Source organism: Carcharodon carcharias, chromosome 4 (assembly GCF_017639515.1).
Source record: "Carcharodon carcharias isolate sCarCar2 chromosome 4, sCarCar2.pri, whole genome shotgun sequence".
Taxonomy (NCBI): domain Eukaryota; kingdom Metazoa; phylum Chordata; class Chondrichthyes; order Lamniformes; family Lamnidae; genus Carcharodon; species Carcharodon carcharias.
This window is the reverse complement of record NC_054470.1, coordinates 125,830,869-125,850,084: the sequence shown is the minus strand read 5'-3', so window position 1 is coordinate 125,850,084 and position 19,216 is coordinate 125,830,869.

The window sequence follows — 19,216 nt, the reverse complement described above, 5'->3', positions numbered from 1 at the left end:
ATAAGTGCAATAGATTGTGATGTGGAATCAGTTTGGGTGGAAACAAGGAATAACAAGGGGAAGAAGCCATGGGAGGGAGTTGTCTAAAGGCCCCCAAAGAGTTGCCTAACTGTAGGACAAAGTATGAATCAGGAAATTATGGTGGCATGTAAGAAGGGTGCCATAATTGTCATGGGAGATTTTAATCTGCATTTTGCCTGGACAAATCAGATTGGCAGGGAAAATATGGAAAACAAACTTGTAGAGTACATCAGGGGTTGTTTCTTAGAGCAATATGTTGCAGAACCTACCCAGGAACAGGCTATTTTAGATCTATTAATGTGTAATGAGGTTGGATTAGTAAGAGATCTCTTGTTAAGGATCCTCTAGGGGGTAGCGATCATAACATGGTAGAATTTCAAATTCAGTTTGAGGTCGAGCAACTCAGGTCTCAAACCAGTGTTCTCAACTTAAATAAGGGAAATTACAGAGGTATGAAGAAAGAGTTGTCTAAAGCAGGCTGGGAAAATAGACTAAGGGGAATGTCAGTAGATAAGCAGTAGTAGACATTTAAGCAGATATTTCATAAAGCTCAGAAAAAATTTATCCAGGTTAAAAAGGAGGACTCGATGAGAAGGATGAACAGCCCATGGTTAGCAAAGTCGGTCAAGGAGAGTATCCAATCAAAAACTAAGGCATACAAAGTGGCGAGAACTAGTGGTAGGCCAGAGGAATAAGGATTTTTTAAGAACCAGCAGTGATTGATTAAAAAGCTAATAAAGAGGGAGAAAATTCATTATGAAAGTAAATTGGCAAGAAATATCAAAACTAACAGCAAGAGCTTCCATGGGTATATAAAAAGAAAGAGAGTGGCTAAAGTAAGCTTGGGACCCTTGGAGGATGCAACTGGAGAATTGATAACAGGGAACAGGGAAATAGCAAATAATTAAAACCAATATTTTGCATCGGCCTTCACGGTGGAGGACACTATAAGCATCCCAAAGAAATCAGATAAGCAAGGAGCTACTGGGCAGAAAGATCTTGTAACAGTCTCTATCACTAGGGACAAAGTATTTGACAAACTAATGGGACTAAAGGCAAACAATTTGCCAGGACCTGATGGCCTGCATCCAAGAGTTTTAAAGGAAGTGGCTGCAGAGATAGTGAAGGCATTGGTCGAAATATTCCTGAACACACTGGAGTCCGGGAGGGTCCCAGCAACTAGAAAACCATTAATGTGATGCCCCTGTTCAAGAAGGGAGGGAGACAAAAAGCAGGAAATTATAGGTCAGTCAGCCTAACATCTGTCGTTGGGAAAATGCTAGAGTCCATTATTAAGGAAGAAATAAAATGACAGTTAGAAAAGATTAATGCAATCAAACAGAGTCAACATAGTTTATGAAAGGAAAATTATGTTTGACAAATTTGTTAGAGTTCTTTAAAGATAAAACAAACGGAGTTGATAAAGGGGAACTGGTAGATGTAGTGTATTTAGATTTCCAGAAAATCCAATAAAGTGCCATATAAAAGGCTATTGCACAAGATAGGAGCTCACAATATTGGGGGTAATGTATTAGCATGGATTGAGGATTGGTTAACACACAGAATACAGAGAATTGGGATTAATGGGTCGTTTTCAGGTTGGAAAGACATAACTAGTGGAGTGCCACAAGGATCAGACCTAGCACCTCAATTATTTACTGTCTATATTAATGACTTGGAGGTAGGGACAGAGCCTAATGTATCCAAATTTGCTGATGATACAAAAGTAGGTGGGAAGGCTTGTTATGATGAGGACAGAAAGAACCTGCAAGGGGATATAGATAGGTTGAGTGAGTGGGCAAAAACTTGGCAGATGGAGTTTAATGTAGGAAAGTGTAAGGTCATGCACTTTGGTAGGAAGAATCAAAAGGCAGACTATTATTTATTTGGAGACTCCAAAAAAGTGCAGCACAGAGGGATCTGGGTGTTCTTACGCATGAAACACAAAGTTAGCATGCAGGTGCAGCAAGTAATTAAGAAGGCAAATTAAATTTTGGCCTGTATTGCTAGGGGGTTGGAGTTTAAAAATAGGGAAGCCTTGTTACAACTGTATAGAATGTTGGTGAGGCTGCATCTGGAGTATTGTTCACAGTTTTGGACCCTGTATTTAAGAAAGGATATACTGGGGACAGTTGGGGACAGTTCAAAAGAGATTCTCTAGGCTGATTCCTGGGATGAACAGGTTGACTTACCAAGAATGGCTAAACAGATTAGGCCTTTATTCATTAGAGTTTTGAAGAATGAGGGGTGATCTTATTGAAAAGTACAAAATTCTGAGGGGTCTTGACAGGGTAGATGTTGAGAAGATGTTTCCACTAGTGAGGGAGTCTCGAACTACGGGACATAGTTACAGAATAAGGGGACACTCTTTTAAAACTGAAATGTAAAGGAATTTCTTTTTTCAGAGGGTAGTGATTGTCTGGAATTCTCTACCCCAAAGAGTTATGGAGGCTAGAGCACTGAAAGTATTTAAAGAGGAGGTAGATAGATTTTTGAAATACCGGGCAGTTGAGGACTATGAGGAGATGGCATGAAAGAGGAGTTGAAGCCTGGGGCAGATCAGCCATGAATGGTGGGGCAGGATTGAAGGGCCGAATGGCCTATTCCTGCTCCTATTCCTTGTGTTCTTATGTTCTTAATGTTGGGCCTTCCCTGGGATTTAGGGCCCAAGGAGTAGAAATCACACCTGCTGAGGTTGGTCAGCCATTCAGAGGCCAACAGCTCTCTGTTGCCCGTCAGTACCATCAGGAGCATTGGCTGCTGCCAGTAATGCACCCACCAAAGGCTGAGGATCATTGAGTGATCCAGGCAATAGGTAAGTGAGGGTGGGATGGGGGTTGGAAAATGGGGAGGTGAGAATCGCTAACTGGGGTGGGGGGGGGTGGTGTTTGGAAGAAAGGGCAAGCGGTTGGCTTTCAGCAGGCTCCTCCCATCTCTCATCTTGATGCCATGTCCCTCTATCAGGCATTGCGTGCCTTTGAATGAGACCATCCCTAGCCCCCCATATGTAAGCCTGGTTTTTTGGTCTCCCCACATGGCGAGAATTCTGCCCACTGCAGATGAGGCCCTTAAGTGGGAATTAATCATGGATACCATTGCAGTTGGGTGGAGGCTGGAAAGTGATGGGGTCCATATCCTGCACCCTCCTATTGATTAAATGCCATCCTGCTCCAAACTCTCCTCTGGCGGGGCATTAAATTCCCCTCCATCACTCAACATCTTGGGGATGAAATTCAATTTTGCTGGAAGCACAAAACAGACAGAGGCTCAGCTGGCATTTGTGCACACCACCGAATTTTCCTTTTCATCGCTGGAAAGGGATTTTGTGCTCCATTCAAATTTTGCACCTTACATTCACCACCTGGACAATCTCCGCATTTTCAGATCCCATGTAGAACAAAAGACCTTAACACACTACACCACAGGACTCACAACTATTGAAACAATTATCCAAAAAATAACAGTACTAGCCCTCAGATTGAATTGTTTCTACAATAATCTAATTGTAAATAATTATTTAATAATTTTAATATAAATTTTATCCCCCTGAGGCAGCTCCATGCCTCATGGAGGGGGTAAAAGAGGAGGAAGCATTGCATTATTAGTTAAGGAGTCAGTTACTGCAGTAAGGAGAGATGATATCCTGGAGGGGGCGTTGAATGAAGCTTTGTGGGTAGAGCTTAGGAATAAAAAAGGGCAGCCACGTTGTTAGGTGTTTATTATAGACCCCCAGATAGTCAGCGGGAAATTGAGTAGTAAATATGTGCACAATTTGCGGAGGTGTGTAAAAACAATAACAATAGGGTAATGATATTAGGTGATTTCAACATTCCCAACATTAGTTGGGTTAGACATAGTGTTAAGGGTTTGGGTGGAGTGGATTTCTTGAATTGTGTACAGGAGAACTTTTTAGGTCAATATGTAGAGGGTCGAAAAAGGGACGGTGCAGTGCTGGACCTAATTCAGGGGAATGAATCCGTATAGGTGGATGAGGTGGTGGTGGGGGAGCATTTTAGTGACAGCGGCCACAACATGGGACAATTTAAAACAAAAACAGAATTACCTGGAAAAACTCAGCAGGTCTGGCAGCATCGGCGGAGAAGAAAAGAGTTGACGTTTCGAGTCCTCATGACCCTTCGACAGAACTTGCGTTCGAGTCCAAGAAAGAGTTGATATAAGCTGGTTTAAGGTGTGTGTGGGGGGGGGCGGAGAGATAGAGAGACAAAGATTTCCAGCATCCGCAGTTTTTTTTGTTTTTATGGGACAATTTAAGTTTGTTATGGACAAAGAAATAGATAAATTACAAAAAAATGTTTTGGATTGGGGGAGAGTGGATCTTAGTAAAATAAGGTAGGATCTGGCCAAGGTAGACTGGGAACAGTTACTTGTGGGGAAATCTACAGAAGAGCTGTGGGGGCGGGGGGAGCATTCAGAAAGAAATGGGGAGGGTACAGACTCAACATGTTCCTTCTAGAGTGATAGGAAGGAGTAACAAGCCCAGAGAACCATGCATGACCAGAGATATTCAGGATACGATGAGAAGGAAAAGAGAGGCTTTTAGCAGGTACAAGGGGAGCAAATCAGCGGAGGCATTAGTGGAGTACAGAAAGTACAAGATGGAGCTTAAGAAAGCAATTAGGCGAACAAAGAGGGGATATGAGAAAGCTCTGGCTGGTAAAAGTAGGGAAAAGCCCAAGATATTCTATAAATATATCAATGGGAAGAGGATAACCAGGGAAGGAGTAGGGCTCATTCGGGACCAAGGGGACAATCTATGGGTGGAGCCAGAGGACATCGGTAGAGTGTTGAACGAATACTTCACATCCGTCTTCACCCAAGAGAATGAGGATGAAGGTATGGAACTCGGAGAGGGGGGAGACTGTGAGGTTCTTGAGCAAATTGATATAGGGAGTGACAAGGTATTGGAGCTGTTGGCAGACTTAAAAGTGGACAAACCACCAGGTCCAGATGATTTGTGTTCCAGACTGCTAAGGGAAGCAAGGGACGAGATCGCAGGGTCTCTGACCCAAACTTTTAATTCCTCTCTGGCCACGGGGGAGATGCCAGAGGACTGGAGAACAGCTAATGTGGTTCTGCTATTTAAGAAGGGTTGTAGAGATAAGCCAGGGAACTACAGACCAGTGAGTCTCACGTCAGTGGTAGGAAACTATTGGAGAAAATTCTGAAGAAGAGAATCTATCTCCACTTGGAAAGGCAAGGTTTGATCAGGGATAGTCAGCATGGCTTTGTCAGAGGGAGGTCATGCCTAACAAATTTGATTGAATTTTTTGAGGAGATGACCAGGTGTGTAGCTGAGGGTAGTGTGGTTGATATGGATTTCAGCAAAGCCTTTGACAAGATCCCACATGGGAGACTTATGGAGAAGGCAAAGGTACATGGGATACAGGGTAATTCGATAAGGTGGATTCAAAATTGGCTTAGCTGTGGGAGACAGAGGGTGATGACAGAAGGTTGCTTTAGTGACTGGAAGCCAGTGTCCGGTGGCGTACCACAGCGAGCTGCTCTGGGTTCCCTATTATTCGTCATTTATATAAACGACATAGATGACTATGTGGGGGGTGGAATTAGTAAGTTTGCAGATGACACGAAGATTGGCCAGGTGGTTAACAGAGAGGTTGAATGTCTTGGGCTACAGGAAGATATAGACGGGATGGTCAAATGGGCAGATAAGTGGCAGATGGAATATAACCCTGAAAAGTGTGAGGTGATACACTTTGGGAGGAGTAATTTGACAAGGAAGTGTTTAATGAACAGCATGACACTAGGAGGTTCTGAGGAACAAAGGGACTTAGCGTGTGTGTCCATTGATCTCTGAAGGCAGAGGGGCATTAAGTGCGGTGGTGAAAAAGGCATATGGGACGCTTGCCTTTACCAATCAAGGCATAGATTACAAAAGTAGTGAGGACATGTTGGAGTTGTATAGAACCTTGGTGAGGCCACAGCTGGAGTACTGTGTGCAGTTCTGGTCGCCACATTATAGGAAGGATGTGATTGCAGTGGAGGGGGTGCAGAGGAGATTCACCAGGATGTTGCCTGGGATGAAACATTTAAGTTATGAAGAGAGACTTGGGTTGTTTTCATTGGAGCAGAGAAAACTGAGGGGCAACCTGATCAAGATTATAAGGGGCACAGACAGGATGGATGGGGAGCAGCTGTTCCCCTTAGTTGAAGGGTCAGTCACGAGGGAACACAAGTTTAAGGTGAGGGGCAGGAGGTTTAGTGGGAATGTTAGGAAAAACCTTTTGTGGTGGGTGGTGACGGTCTGGAATGCGCTGCCTGGGAGGGTGGTGGAGGCGGGTTATCTCACATCCTTTAAAAAGTGCCTGGATGAGCATTTGGCACGTCATAACATTGAAGGCTATGGGCCAAGTGCTGTTAAATGGGATTAGGTAGGTAGGTCAGGTGTTTCTCACATGTCGGTGCAGACTCGATGGATTGAAGAGCCTCTTATGCATTATGTGATTCTCTGATTCTACGAAGCGCTCTTCCGTGCGCATGCGCAAAAGAGCGCTGGCCCTGACTATCCCTCCTCCCCTCGCCTACACAGATTGCGCTGAGTGCTACCAGTCACCTCTTATGCTGGCTTGCCCACGTAAAATGGCAGTGGGGAGCCGATCGAGGGTGGCAATCAGCTCCACGCCCGTCCCTGCCCACTCCTGCCAAGCCCACCTGCCTTTTGAAAAATTCTGCCCATAATGTGGCAGTGCAAGGAAAGATTCAAACAGGCTTGTAAACAAAAGAAGAAGCTCAGTGAAATCTACAATGTAGAAGAGCCTGAAGAACAAATCCTGACATTTACTCATTGTTTAATCTGAAAGTTGGAAAGACAGAATCAATATTTGTCACAGTGAAAGTAAATGGCAAACCTGTTAAAATGGAAATAGACAAGGGAGCTTCCACTACAGTAATTGGGGAATGTGCCTTCAGATATTTGAATAATGGTGAACATCAATTAAATTTAGAACAAACAGCTGCCAAGCTAAAAGGTGAAGACATTCAAGTAGAAGGCATAAGCAGAGTAACTGCCCATTATGGAAGCCAATCAGCAAAGCTACCATTGATGGTGGTAGCAGATGAAGGGCCAAGCCTCCTGGGGCGAAATTGGTTAAAGGAGATTAAGTTAGTCTGAAATTTTACAACTGAGGGCAAGTGGGCTACCAGAGCTACTCTAAAGTGCACCACCATCATTAAGGATGCACTGGGGAAAATCCAGAGCCCACAGGCGAAGATTTATGTGGACCCAGAAGTAAGCCCTCACTTCATGAAGGCGAGACCAGTGCCATATGCCCTGTGAGAAAAAGTCAACACTGAGCTGTTCAGTTCTCAGAATGGGCAGCACCCATAGTCCCCATCCTTAAACCCGACCAAAGCGTCCGGATTTGTGGAGACTACAAACTGACAGTTAGCAAAGTAACTAAGCTAGACAGGCACCTCATTCCAAAAATTGAAGACCTGTATGCCAAGCTGACAGGAGGGACAACCTACACGAAGCTTGACACAAGCCATGTATCAACAACTAGGGGTGGGTAATGCATCCCGGGAATTTGTCACAATTAGAACCCACAAAGGGTTGTACCAAAGTACACAATTGCCTTTCGGTGTCTCCTTAGCTTGTGCCATCTTTCAGAGAACAATGAAAAGCTTACTGAAGGGTCTGCCCCAGGTTGTAGTCTATTTAGACGATGTATTGGTGACAGGATTCACTGAAAAAGAGTATTTGGCAAATTTAGAAGTCTTAAAATGTTTCTTGCAAGCTGGAGCGCGTCTAAAAACAGGAAAGTGCACGTTCCATGTGAGAGATGTAATCTGCTTGGATCAGCAGGTAGATTCACAGGACCTCCATCCAGTTGAGGAGAAAGTAAGAGAGGCACCTCCACTAAAGAACACCTCAGAACTCAAATCATTCCTAGGAATTATCAACTATTATGGGCGGTTCTTACCCAATTTGTCTACAGTGCTAGCTCCCCTCCATTCTCTACTCAAAAAGAACAAAGGTTGGTTTTGGGAGGTGCCCCAGAAAGAAGAAGAGGTGATGGCATAGTGTTATTGTCACTGGACTGGTAGCCCCGTAACCCAGGGCAATGCTCTGGGGACCTTGATTCAAATCCCTCTATGGCAGATGGTGGAATTTGAATTTAATAAAAACCTGGAATTAAAGGGGTGAGACCATTGTTGATTGTCATAAAAGCCCATCTGGTTCACTAATATCATTCAGGGAAGGAAATCTGCTGTCCTCACCTGATCTGGCTTACATGTGACTCCAGACCCACAGCAATGCGATTGACGCTTAAGTGCCCCCTGAACAAGGCCAATTGGAGATGGGCAATAAATGCTGGTCTAGACAGTGACACCCATATCCCAGGAACAAATATATAAAAAAAGCATTCATAAAGGTAAAACAATTGTTGCACACGTCCAAACTATTAGTGCATTATAACCAGACGAAAGAATTGGTGCTGACATGTGACGCATCTCCTTATGGAGTAGGAGCAGTGCTTTCTCATAGGATGGCTCATGGCATGGAGCAACCAATTGGTTATGTATCAAGGTCACTTACCACAACAGAAAAGGAATACTCACAGATAGAGAAAGGTCTGTCCATCATTTTTGGTGTCAAGAAATTTCACCAGTACGTACATGGCCACCATTTTACAATCATTTCAGACCACAGACCACTGCTAGGTTTGTTTAGTGAGGAAAAGGCTATACCACCATAGCCTCAGCAAGAATACACTGAAGGGTCTTAATTCTTTTGTACATAGGCCTAGCAATCAAATCATAAACGCCAATGCCCTAAGTCATTTGCCGTACAGGAAAATGATGAACACGTCCCAGTTCCACAGGAACTTGTTTTACTGTTAAATTTCTTAGATTCCTCGCTAGTATGTGCCCGACAGATCAAAGACTGGACAAGTTGGGACCCAGCCCCATCTCAAATACGAGAACAAGTGCTGCATGGTTGGTCACAGAAGCCCGTACCTGATTAAATGAAACCGTAATTCAACAAAAGATATGAAATAACCAGTCAGAATGGCATTTTATTGAGGGGAGCATGAGTGGCAGTTTCTTCAAAGGGAAGGGAGCCACTTTTAATTGAACTACAGGAATTTCCCGAATGAAGACCATAGCACATAACTATCTATGGTGGCCAGGGATGTTTGGTGAAACAGAGAGTATGGTAAAGCATTGTGGGTAATGTCAGCAACTGCAAAGGTTGCTAGTAACAGCTCCATTATACCCATGGGAGTGGCCAGGTAGACCTTGGGTACAGTTACACATTGACTACATTGGACTTTCCTAGGAACAATGCTCATTCAAAATGGTTGGGCGTGTATGAGGTGAAGTCACCAACGTCGGGCGCTACAGTTGAGAAACTACATTAGAGTTTTGCCATTTATGAACTGCCTGAAGTAGTCGTTTCTAATAACAGCAAAGCATTTACAAGTGCTGAGTTTTAACAGTTTATCAGCCTCAACAGTATCACTGTAAAAGCTGCACTGTACCATCCTTACTCAAATGGACTGACCAAAAAGGTGGTTCAAACATTCAAGGCAGGAATGAAAAAGCTAACTGGTGATTCCTTGGCAACGAAGCTAGCACACTTTCTTTTTCATTACAGGACTACCCCTCTCACAACAACAGGTGTCACGCCTGTGGAGTTAATGTTGAAATGCTGTCTCAGGACAAGATTAAGCTTAATAATGCCGAATTTAGAGGGGAAGGTGGAAAGAATTCAGAGAAGCCAGTAAACTAGACATGACTAGCATAGTCACTAGAGAAAATTTACCATGGGAGAGCTGGTATACGTGAAAAACTTCGGGGAAGGACCGAAGTGATTACTGGGTGAAATAAGTGCGCTGACTAGACCTCTATCTTACCTTTGGAGGTGGAAGGCCGGATCATCCGTAAACATGTGGACCATTTAAGGAAGAGAGAGACAATTCATCAAGATAAATGCAAAATACTGCAGGTGCTGGAAATCTGAAACAAAAACAGAAAATGCTGGAAAAACTCAGCTGGTCTAGCACCATCTGTGGAGAGAGAAACAGAGTTAACATTCCAAGTCTGTATAAAGTTTCTACAGAGCTAAAGATAAGTGGAAATGTAATAAAATTTATACTGTTTAAGAGGGTGGGGAAGGTGGAGCTGGATAGAAGGCCAGCGATACGTGGGGACAAAGGAGGGATTGACAAAGATGTCATGAGCTAAAGGACAAAGGGAGTGTTAATGGTAGTGATTAGTGTTTAAAAATGTGGCATAAAGGTAGAAAGCAGAATGTGATAACAGCAGAACAAGGGTAGTATTATATGAGAGAACAACATGGAACAAGTAACAGATGGCCCTTTGGGGGATGTGTTGGCAGGAGGGGGCGGTGGTGGTGAAAAAATAGGATAGAAGGGGGGATAAAAAGGGAGAAAAAACCATGGATAAATGAATAAAATAAAAATAAGAAAGTGGGTGAAAAATAAAAAATAAAAATGAATGAGGAAAAAAGGGGATTAAAAAAGGGAGTGAGGATGGAGGAGAAAGTTGATGGTCGGAAGTTGTTGAACTCAATGTTAAGTCCGGGAGGCTGTAAAGTGCCGAATCGGAAGATAAGGTGCTGTTCCTCCAGTTTGCGTTGGGCTTCACTGGCACATAGCAGCAGGCCAAGGACGGACATGTGGGCATGAGAGCAGGGTGGTGTGTTGAAATGGCAAGCAATAGGGAGGTCTGGGTCATGCTTGCGGACAGACTGGAGGTGTTCCACAAAGCAGTCACCCAGTCTGCATTTGGTCTCTCCAATGTAGAGGAGACCACATTGGGAGCAACGGGTGCAGTAGACCAGATTGAAGGAGGTGCAAGTAAAGTGCAGGGGCGGAGGGGGTGAGGGGAAGATGTATTTGGTGGTAGCATCATGTTGAAGGTGGCAGAAAGGGTGGAGGATGATCTTTTGAATGCTGAGGTTGGTAGGGTGAAAAGTGAGGACATGGTTCTGGGAGGGAGCGGAAGGTGTGAGGGCAGAGGTACGGGAGATGGGTCGGACACAGCTGAGGGCCCTGTCAACCACAGTCAGGGGGGAAACCTCGGTTAAGGAAGAAGGAAGACGTGTCAGAAATACCATTTTGTAAAGTGGCATCATCGAAACAGATGCGACAGAGATGAAGGAACTGAGTGAATGGGATGGTGTCCTTACAGGAAGCAAGGTATGAGGAACTGTAGTCGAGGTAGCTGTGGGAGTTGGTAGGCTTGTAATGAATATTGGTGGACAGTCTGAGACAGAGACGTCAAGGAAGGGAAGGGAAGTATTGGAAATGGACCATGTGAAGGTGATAGATGGGTGGAAATTGGAAGCAAAATTGATAAATTCTTCCAGGTCCAGATGAGAGCATGAAGCGGCACCGAAACAATCATCGATATACTGCAAAAAGGCTTGTGGGAAGGGGCCTGAGTAGGCCCGGAATAAGGAATGTTCCACATACCCCATAAAGAGACAGTCATAACTGGTGCCCATGTGGGTACCCCTAGCCACACCTTTTATTTGGAGGAAGTGAAACAAGTTTAAGAAGAAATTGTTCAGTGGAAGAACAAGTTCAGCCTGACAGAAGAAAATGGTGCTAGATGGGATTTGTTCAGGCTTCTGTTCGAGGAAGAAGCGTAGAGCCCTCAGACCATCCCAGTGGGGGATGGAGGTGTAGAGGGGTTGACCGTCCATTGTGAAGAGGAGGTGGTTTGGGCCAGGGAACTGGAAATTGTTGATATGACATAGGGCATCAGAGCAATCGCAGATGTAGGTGGGAAGTGGCTGGACAAGGGGAGAGAGAACAGAGTCAAGATACCAAGAAATGAGTTCCGTAGGGCAGGAACAGGCTGACACGATCAGTCTACCAGGACAGTCCTGTTTGTGGATTTTGGGAAGGAGGTAAAAGCAAGCTGTCCAGGTTGGGAGATTATGAGATCAGAAGCTGTGGAGGGAAGATCTCTAGAGGAGATGAGGTCAGTGACAGTCCTGGAGAAAATGGTTTGATGTTCGGTGGTGGGGTCATGTTCCCGGGTGAGGTAGGAAGAAGTGTCTGAGAGTTGGCGCTCAGCATCTGTGAGATACAGGTCAGTACACCAAACAACAACAGCACCACCCTTGTCGGCAGGTTTGATAATACAGTCAGGGTTGGACCTGAGAGAACGGAGTGCCAGAAGTTCAGAAGGAGACAGTTAGAGCGGGTGAGAGGGGCAGAGAAATTGAGACGGCCGCTGTCATGCCAACAGTTCTCAATGAAAAGATTGAGAGCAGGTAAGAGGCCAGAGGGAGGGGTCCAGGTGGAGGGAAAGTACTGTAGGCGGGTGAAAGGATCCGTGGAATGGGGAGAGGACTCCTGCCCAAAGAAGCGAGCATGGGGAATTGAAGGCGGCAGAAGAAGAGTTCAGCATTGTGCCGAGCCCGGAATTCATTGAGGTTAGGGCGTGAGTGTATGAAACTGAGTCTTTTGCTGAGTACAGAACATTCAGCAAGAGAGAGAGGAAGGAAGGTCAGGGGGTATGGTGAATACATGGCAAGGGCTGAGATTAGAGGACGGGATGGGGTCAGAGGGATGGGAAGGGGTGGAGGGTCCTCGATGGATATTGGTATCAATATGTTGTTGGAACTTGCATTCTTTAACACCTGAACGGAAGAGGATAAGTTTCTTGTTAAGGCGTCGGATGAGACAAAGAATAAAATGAAAGTGGGGACAAGGACAGCTTTGAGATAGGGTGAGTCGGTGCTGCTGGAGAGAGGTCGAGTGTGTTAACATGGCGGTGCATGGCACTGAGTGTGGATCTCAGGATGCCGCGAGAACAGCAATCCAAGGAGCATTGTATGTCCCAGAGATACCTGTAATCCTGGTTGGGTTCGAAACACGAGGGATGGAATTTCAGTTGGAGCCCACATGGGCTAAGTCAGAGATAAGTCGGACAGTCGCTGAGGAAGGAAATATGGTTGTGAAAGCCAGATTTCATTTCATCAAGGTATGGTTCCACCAGTGACCATGAACAGGTCTCCGTTTCCTGTTGAGGATACTCAACCCAGGACTGACATGTCTGATGTTCCTGTTAGAGTTGAGGAGACAGAAATTCAAATGCCCACCAAATCACCTGATGTTCAGGCAACCCTAGAAAAGGAGGTTCCTGACAAAGAATCTGAAGTTGTGGAGCTGCGATGTTCCACACATACCAGGAAACCACCTGAAATACTGAACTTGTAAATTCCTTACCCAGTGTAAATATTATGTTGTCTTGAAAAATATGTACTTGTAAATATAATATGTATAGCCGAGTTAAAGGGGGAGAAATGTAGTAATTATGGTTTTATTTAGTGTGTAGTGTACCTTTAGCAATAATACTGGTTAGGGAAGATCACAGGATCTGTAGCAACCAATGGGAGAGTAGCATGGGCTACCTCAGCTGACAGTGTAAAGATAGAGTTGGAGTTGAAAGCACATATATAGTTGCTGCTGAGTGTATTGTTAGTAAACTTAAGAAGAAGATCCTCACTCAGTGCCATGCACCGCCATGTTAACACACTCGACCTCTCTCTCCAACAGCACCGACTCACCCTATCTCAAAGTTGTCCTTGTCCCCACTTTCATTTTATTCTTTGTCTCATCCGACGTCTTAACAAGAAATTTATCCTCTTCTGTTCAGGTGCTAAAGAACGCAAGTTCCAACAACTTATTAATACCAATGTCCATCCAGGACCCTCCACCCCTTCCCGTCCCTCTGACCCCATCCCGTCCTCTAATCTCAGCCCTTGCTGTGTATTCACCATACCCCCTGACCTTCCCCTCTCTGTTGCTGAACGTTCTGTACTCAGCAAAGGACTCAGTTTCATACCCTCACACGCTAACCTCAATGAATTCCAGGCATGAAATGAACTCTTCTTCTGCTGCCTTCGTCTCCCCGTGCTCGCTTCTTTGGGTACAAAAGTGCAACTCTGCCACCCTATAGCAGACTCCAAGCCCACAAATAAACTAGCAACCTTCAACAACATTAAAATTTGAATTGAAATTTATTTTTGTAGTTTCTGTCATTGAGGTCACAGTTGGGTAAAAAATTACGCATATTGCAAATTCAGTGTTATTCATCAAAAGTGAACCACGTTCTCAAAGTTCACACTGGCCCCACTAAATTTGTAGTATGGGGCTATAGATTAAGCAGTATCTCAAAGTGTCCTACTAATTTGTGCTCTGCTATACATTTGATATATGTTTGTAAATCACCTTGAGGAGTGATACAAAACACAAAGCACTCTTTTAACCAGAGCAGAATGCTTATTTGGAAGCTGAACTGGAGCTTGTATACAACATATAATAATAGTCTAGTTTATGAATGCCTGCCTTTAGCAGATCAATTGCTTTTTGTAAAGATTATTTCCTTAGTCTCTTACAGTCAGTCATCCAACATTCACCTCATCCCACACTGTGATCTCACCAATTTTCTGGGAATTAATTGGAAATGCTCCACAATTTCTGCTTCCAGCATCATTTCATTTCTCAATTTTGGAAGAGATGCTTGTTTAGCCCTTATGGGAAAATAAGACTTGAATTGACCTAAATTGGTGCATATTCAGCTACATTAAATACATCAATCATTGTTTTCATTAAAATTAGGGCACTTTTTAAAGGTACACAGTCTTTATGGAACATATGGCAAGTATTTTATCATTTGTTTACAAACAGATGAGGTAAAAACATGAATCAGTTGAAAACAGCTTTCCAAACAATATTTACTATCTTGACTGACACATGAAGAATAAGCACTTGAGTGAGGTATTGAAGGGTGACCACTGCTCTGGAAGCATGCTCTAATGACAAAAAGAGAAACAAATTTGGTATTATAAACAATAAAAATATAACTACAGCAAAAATCATGGCTTTTCTCCTTGAATTTAAAAATCCCTTGCTGAACATTTCTCTATAAGACAATGGCCCTTTAATATCTACACACTTTCAATCCTAGGTAGCAAAGGCATTGCCTCCTACTGCTCCATTTTTCTAGAGCAGGCTATGTACAATTCAGAATCTGTTGTGAAAGTTCTCCCCTGACATTTTTTTCACAAAACCAAAGATTTTTGTAGCATCGAAGGAGGCCGTTTGGCCCATCATATCAGTGCCAGATTTTTGATAGATTATTGCAAAATTAATTTCACTGCTCTGTCCTCTCCCCATAGTGCTACTTCTTCCTCTACTTCTAAATAATTAGCCATTTCCCTTAAAGGATGTATCAGTTTCTGATACAACCATTTCCTAATGTTTTATGGATCTGATTGAAGTTTTTGAAGAGGTGCTTCAAATAGTGGACAGGGGAATATTGATAGATGTTATTTATACAGACATCCAGAAGGCATTCAATAAGAGCCTCATAACTGAAGTTAAAGCCCATGGAATAGAAAGCTAAGTATTGACCTAGTTAGGAAATTTGTTAAGTGGCAGGAGACAGAGAGTAGAGATGATGGGCAGGTACTCTAATTGGTAGGATGTGACGAGTGGAATCCAACAGGAATCTGCGTTGCGGCCTCGACTATTTGTTGTATTTATTAATGACATATTATGGGATAGAAAGCCACATTTCCAAGTTTGCCGACGACACAAAGGACAGAATCGTCCCAGGTTTTCACTAAGTGCAGAAGCGGGCAGGAAAAAGGACATTTTACTCGTCAACTGCAATGGCAGCTTTTCACGCAGTATCATCCCAATCCCGCCTCATTAATCAAGTATTCCCTGGAAACGCGTTGTTTTGCTGGAGGGCGCCTTCCAATTCACCCAACACGCCGTCACCTCGCAGCTTCCTTGCCATATTTAAAGTGCAACTGTGCACACATCTCTCAGCGCTTCCAGCCCAGGACTACTGCATGGAAGACATGGCCTCAAAAGACATGAAGACTGCAGTCCCTCAGTTCAGTGACACGTCCCTGGATTGCCTTTTGGAAGCCCACTGTCATGTCCTCTAACCTAGCTCTGGCCACAGGAGGAGCAGCAACATCACCAATCCAGCTCGGTGGTAACGGTGGGCAGTGCCAATGCTCTATAAAAGAGGATAGCAATCCAGTGCCGAAAGAGAATGAATGGTCTCTTCCGTTCCACCAGGGTAAGTCACTCTTCTCATCACTCTCAACTCACACACACACAAGCCCATCACACATCCACAGGGTCCTCACTCACTGCCAGTGCAAGGGACACCACCATTCACTCTTTCACACACACACCTTCATTGTCCTCATCCCGTCCATGGGACCACTCACCACCTGCACAGACTAGGCATACTTATCAGCTGGCCTGGCAGGCATCCTGCTTACACTTTCTCCATCTCTATTCATGCAGGACAAGCTGGCACACAACAAAAGGGAGAGGGCACAGATTGGTGGAGGAATGATTGAAATCAAGGTCCTCGCGGACTTTGAAAACAAAGCCATCCAGCTGGCCGGCAAGGATCTGGATCGTTCCTGTGCTGACAATGAGGTCGGCGGTGCTGAACCAAGTGAGGATCCAGCAGTGCAACATCCATCAGGCAACAATGCTGTGAGTGATGTGTCCTGTTTCACAGGCCACTGCCATGCACTAAACTTGCTTTTGCAGGCACATCTGGGAAACAGCCGATGGAGTCCATGACACAGGGAACTGACTCAACCTCTGAAGACACCTCAGGAGATTAATCTGCTGAAACCGACATTGAAGAGTTGTCACAGTGTTCACCCACTCCCTCCACCAGCGCAGAATCACGCACCTTGATGGGACCTAACTTTAGAGTAGTCTCAGGATCACAATCTGGTGAGAACATCGCTCGGTCTGATCCATAACAGGTGGCAGCAGGTACTTCCCAGGTCTCCAGCGCTCAGAGGACTGCTGAAGGCCATAAATCTGCAGACACCAAGTCAGATGACGAGCCTCTGGATTCAGTTATGTCACAGTTGCTAGAGCTGCAAAGGCAAGCTCATGAACATCAGGAAGAGATGTCTGCTGCACTCCTAGATTGCAAGGCATGATGGAGGAGTCCATCCGACTTCACTATGAGGTGATTGCACCAACATGCCAACGCACCAAGGTCAACACAGATAGGATGGCAGCCGCCATGGAGACCACAGTCGATGACATCACTCCTGCACTGCTGCGCGGGCTCAACTCCATCACTGCCGCCATAGTTGGCCCCCAAAGTGTCAATGCGAGAGGGATACGGGGCAGCTCGATCTCCCTCCAGCTACCCCTTCTCCTCAAGGAGTCAGGCAGGGGCCCTCTGGCACCCATACAGAGGAGGATCAGCAGGTGCACACCCTAGGGCCATCCACCCAGGTGACTCCGGGAGTGTCTGGCCCAACCGAACCCCCTCTTCCTATGATCTAAACAAATCCAGCTCCACAGGCCAAGGAGGGTGCCACAGTCACACAGCAGAACCCCGAAAGCAGGCCAGGATCCTCCAGGCCTCAGCCCTCCAGAGGACGCCTGTCCAAGTCATCATAGAGAGGGCACAGCAGTCAGCAGGCTGCCTCTACCTCTGCTGTGGATGTCGGGGATCACCAAGACTTGGTGGCAGGGTTAGGAAGGTTAAGAAGATGTACTTGCACAGCCTGGCCACAGGTGTTAATTACTTGTATATAATGTTCACTGTTCACATGTTAATAAACTCCCAAGAATGTCTCCCTGCCTATGGCTCCCTATTCTAATGAGCAGAGTTCATAACGCTCAGATGTGAAACTTTGGTCCCTGCACAAGATAAAGGTAGGTGTCTCAGTCCAGGGCCTCTTCCCTGTGCTTTGTGCAACCTTCCCAGCACACAGATGGTGCGCCTTCACTGTCACTGGTCACACCAGTCGTGCCTGCACCTCATTGGGGCTTTTCTTTGCTGCCAGAACGTCCTGGGCCGATAGCACAGATTTCCATCATTATCCCTGTGCGTTCCCAGCATTTTTGAGGTGCAGCTGCTCCCCAACCCCTCAGCATCTGTGTCTGACGACAATGTGGCCCTGAAGGGATCAGCTCACTAAGGATGCCATAGGATCAGGAGAAGTTAAAGTTTCCCTGCTGCATCTCCATGACATGACCCTATTCACAGAGCACACGTAATCTGCCATCAGCCAGACAGGAGTCAGTCATCGAGTGTCCCCACTGCATGTCATCATCATCCTCCTGGAATGTAGGGACTATGGGCCTCCGCTGCATCTCCATGACAGGGGGCTTACCATAGAGGGCAAGTGCACTGCCATCAGCCAGTCAAGATTCAACCTTTCACAGTTGCAATGTGAGGATTGATAGTGTCTCCTCACTGCATGTCGTCATCATTGTCCACAATTCTAGCAGCTATGGGGGCTGCCTGTGCGCGCCTGCCTTGTCTGGCCATTGCAATGGCCTCATCGCCATCATCCTCACCTTTGAGGACCTCCTAACCCTCATACTCGTCCACATCCTCCTCACCGGAGGAGGCCTCCAGCTCCTTCATCTTCTCCTCAGCCAGCTCCTCTCCCCATTGGAGCGCCAGGTTGTAAAAGGGCGCAGCAGATGACGGTGATGTGTGACATCCTCTGTGGACTGTATTGCAGGGCTCCACCAGGCTGGTTCAGGCACTGGAACCTCATTTTCAACATCCCAATGGTTTGCTCCCTCAGAGTGCAATTTGCAGCATAAGCCTCATTATAGCTTTGCTCTGCTGCAGTCCGAGGCCGCCGCATGGGTGTCATCAGCCACGTCCTCTGCGGGTAGCCCTTTTCCCGAGGAGCCATCCCTGCAGCCTCTGTGGACCCTGGAAGACATCAGAGATCTGAGACCTACTGAGGATGAAAGAGTAGTGGACACTCCCTGGGAACCATGCACAGAACCACAGGATGTGTTTGTGGTGGTCGCACACCAGCTGCACATTCAGCGAGTGGAAGCCCTTGCAGTTAACATAGTTGACCACTTGTTGCCCGGAGATCTGAGCAGACAGTGGCATCCTGCATCTGTGGGAAACCTGAGATCTGGGCAAATCCCAGTGCTGTTGCTTCCTGGGCTTTGCTGATCACAGGCACAAAGTTCGCGAAGTTGGCATCTGTGACCTCATGGATGCATTTGTGCATGGAGGCTTGTAATACCCCATAGAGGTCACCTGTGGAACCCTGAAAAGAGCCACTGGCTAAAAATTCAGCGCCCAGTCACTTTCACAGACACAGGCAGTGGAGGCCCTCCATGTTCCC